Genomic DNA, 4,242 nt, shown 5'->3' on the forward strand with positions numbered 1-4,242 from the left:
ATTTACAGTTAACTGATCATTATATAATTTTAATAATGTTTTCTGGTTAGTGTTGGCCAGACACTATCAGCAACAAGTTACTGTGGGAGAGAATGAACCAGATCCCAGTGAAGGAAGAAATCAGGAGGAAGCGCTGGAAGTGGATAGGAAACACTTTGAGGAAGTCACCCAACTGCATCACAAGACAAGCCCTCACATGGAATCCACAAGGTCAAAGGAAAAGAAGAAGACGAAAGAACACATTACGCCGAGAATTGGAGACAGATATGAGAAGAATGAACAAAAGTTGGATAGAACTAGAAAGGAAGGCTCAGGACAGAGTGGGTTGCAGAATGCTGGTCGGCGGCCTATGCTCCATTAGGAGTAACAGGCGTAAGTCAGTAAGTAAGTAAGATCATTATATAATGTCATTATCTTCTACATATTAGTACAATACAAAACAATATCAGTATAAATAACTTACAGAACAATGAAATCGAAATTTCGCTGGAATTTTCTTTGACCAAATAAGATTATTTTTTATGATTTGTAAATCATTCAATGGACTAAATATCCACATGATTCCATATAAAGTATCCGGTTGTACATACAATTCGTAGAAATATCCCAACCATACTATATGAAGTCTACCGTAAATAATAATAATAATAATAATAATAATAATAATAATGAAGTATTAGCTGAGGTATTTTACAATATGAATAAGCAATTTTATCTGATAATCCATTACTTACTTACTTTCGCCTGTTACTCCCAATGGAGCATAGGCCGCCGACCAGCATTCTCCAACCTACTCTGTCCTGGGCCTTCTTTTCTAGTTGTATCCAGTTCTTGTTCATTCTTCTCATGTCTGTCTCTATTTCTCGGCGTAATGTGTTCTTTGGTCTTCCTCTTCTCCTTTGACCTTCAGGATTCCATGTGAGGGCTTGTCTTGTGACGCAATCGGGTGATTTCCTCAAAGTGTGCCCTATCCACTTCCAGCGCCTCCTCCTGATTTCTTCCTCCGCTGGAATCTGGTTTGTTGTCTCCCACAGTAACTTGTTGCTGATAGTGTCTGGCCATCGGATCCGAAGTATCTTGCGTAGACAACTGTTAATAAACACTTGTATCTTCTGGATAATGGCTTTCGTAGTTCTCCACGTCTCCGCCCCATACAATAGAACTGTCTTGACATTTGTATTGAAAATTCTAACCTTGGTGTTGGTTGACAATTGTTTTGAGCTCCAGATGTTTTTCAGTTGTAAGTATGCTGCTCTTGCTTTGCCGATCCTCGCCCTCACATCTGCATCTGATCCACCGTGTTCATCAATGATGCTGCCCAGATATGTAAAGGTTTCCACATCTTCCAAAGCTTCTCCGTCAAGTGTAATTTGATTGGTGCATATTGTGTTGCATCGGAGAGTCTTGCTTTTCCCTTTGTTTATATTGAGACCTACTGCTGCTGAGGCTGCTGCTACACTGGTCGTTTTCTCCTGCATTTGTTGTTGCGTTTGTGATAGAAGAGCCAGATCATCCGCGAAGTCTAGATCGTCAAGTTGCATCCTGCCTGTCCACTGTATCCCGTGCTTTCCTCCAGTCGTTGACGTCTTCATGATCCAGTCTATTACCAGGAGAAAGAGAAACGGTGAGAGTAGGCAACCTTGCCTTACACCAGTCTTTACTTCAAACGAGTCGGTGAGTTGTCCTCCGTGGACGATTTGGCAGTTTAGTCCATCATAGGAGTTCCGTATGATATTGACTATTTTCTCAGGCACGCCGTAGTGTCGAAGAAGCCTCCATAGTGTTGTCCTGTCCACGCTATCAAATGCCTTCTCGTAGTCGATGAAGTTGATGTAGAGTGATGAATTCCATTCGATTGATTGTTCCACAATGATACGTAGAGTTGCGATTTGATCTGTGCACGATCTATCCTTACGAAATCCAGCTTGTTGATCTCGAAGTTGGGCATCTACGGAATCCTTCATCCTGTTTAACAATACTCTGTTGAAGACTTTCCCTGGTATTGAGAGGAGAGTGATGCCCCTGTAGTTGTCGCACTTGCTAAGATCACCTTTCTTTGGTACTTTGATCAGAAGTCCTTTTTTCCAGTCTGTTGGTACTTGTTCTTCGTTCCAAATCTTACTGAAGAGGATGTGTAGTATCTTGGCAGTTGCTGCTACACTTGCTTTCAGTGCCTCTGCCGGGATGTTGTCTGGTCCCGCTGCTTTGCCGATCTTGATTTGTCTAATGGCCATGCTGATCTCTTCAATTGTTGGTGGGCCAACATCGATTGGGAGGTCTGTGGGTGCTGCTTCGATGTTGGGTGGGTTCAGTGGAGCTGGTCGATTTAAGAGTTCTTTGAAGTGTTCTACCCACCTGTTTCGTTGTTCTTCAATGTCGGTGATTACTTTGCCTTCCTTGCTTTTCACTGGTCTTTCTGGTTTACGGTAATCTCCAGCAAGTTTCTTGGTTGTATCATACAGTTGTCTCATGTTTCCCTCTCTTGCAGCCTTTTCCGCTGTCATCGCTAAATCTTCCACATATTTACGTTTGTCGGTTCTGATGCTCCTCTTCACTTGCTTGTTTGCCTCTGTGTATTCGGCTTGTGCCTTGGCTTTTTGTGCTCTTGTTCGGCTGATATTGATTGCTGCCTTCTTGTTCCTTCTTTCTTCAATTTTATCCAGTGTACCAACAGTGATCCATTCCCTGTGATGGTGCTTCTTTTGGCCCAGAACCTCCTGACATGTTGAAATGATTGCCTCTTTGATACCTTTCCAGTTGCTCTCCATGGTAGTTCCCTCTCCATTGAGTAGATCATGAAAGGCCTGGAACCTGTTGCTGAGGGCTATGTTGAATTTGTTGAGTTTGTCAGCATCTCGAAGATAGGCCGTATTAAACTTTTGTGATGTTGTCCGCACCGTTGTCCAGTGCTTCTTGAGTTTTAGTTTCATCTTGGCGACCAGCGAATGATGATCGGATGCTATATCAGCTCCTCTCCTGGTTCTCACATCCTCCATCGTCCTTTTGAACTTTTTGTTGATGCAGCTATGGTCTATTTGATTCTGTGTAGTGTGATCCGGTGAAATCCAAGTGGCTTTGTGTATGTTTTTGTGTGGAAATGTGGTGCCACCTATGACCAGTTTATTGAAGGCACATAGGTTTGCAAATCTCTCACCATTTTCGTTCCTTTCTCCCAGTCCATGTTGTCCCATGACGTCTTCATATCCAGTGTTGTCCTTTCCAACCTTATCATTGAGATCTCCCATCAGAATGGTCAGGTCTTTGGTTGGGCACTTCTCGAAGATCGACTGCAGCCTATCGTAGAATTGGTCTTTAGCGTCTTCATCGTAGTCGTTGGTCGGCGCATAGCATTGGATGACGTTCATTGTAATGCCCTCTCTCTTTGTTTTGAAGGAGGCTTTGATGATCCTTGGTCCATGAGATTCCCATCCTATAAGTGCATTTTGTGCTTTTCTGGACAGCATCAATGCAATTCCTTGTGTATGTGGGGCATTTTCTTCTTCATGACCGGAGTATAACAGAAGTTCTCCTGAAGATAGTCGTTGTTGTCCAACCTGCGTCCAATGCGTTTCACTGATTCCAAGCACCTCCAGGTTGTATTTTCTCATTTCTGCAGCAATTTGGAAGACTCTTCCGGTCTCCCACATTGTCCGGACATTCCATGTACCTATAAGAATTGTTGCTCTGGTTGTAAGAAGGTGCATCGGCCTCATGACTTCCGAATGAACTCGGCTTTCATCATGAGACGTCATAATTATTCCTTCTACTCCCAGGGCAGAGTTTAAATGGTTTGAATGATTTTTTCTGGTTAGCGTTTTTTTAGCGAGTTGATTTTCTACGGGATGGGGTCGCTAACCCCATGCCCAACCCTCCTCCTTTACCCGGGCTTGGGACCGGCAGTAACCCCCAGAGGAGCTACAGGCGGAGTTATTAGACAACAATATACACTTATATTGGAAGTAAACAGTACGTTCAGCTCATATGACTAGTTATTTGCAAATTTACAATGTCAGTATTCATTTAATTATTCTACACAATATAAAGACATTTATGACTAATTGATTTATTGACACCGAAACGTATTTAAACCAGAGAAAGTAAGGGATTTTGTAGAAAATCAACATTAAATGGATATCTATAATTAACTGAAGCCAAACTGTGACGACCAGCATAGCTCTCTTAATCATGAAATAATATAATTTTGAATCAATTTAATTTTATGTAATAACAAAGGATGTTAGA

Source organism: Schistosoma mansoni, assembly GCF_000237925.1.
Source record: "Schistosoma mansoni, WGS project CABG00000000 data, chromosome 1 unplaced supercontig 0135, strain Puerto Rico, whole genome shotgun sequence".
NCBI lineage: Eukaryota > Metazoa > Platyhelminthes > Trematoda > Strigeidida > Schistosomatidae > Schistosoma > Schistosoma mansoni.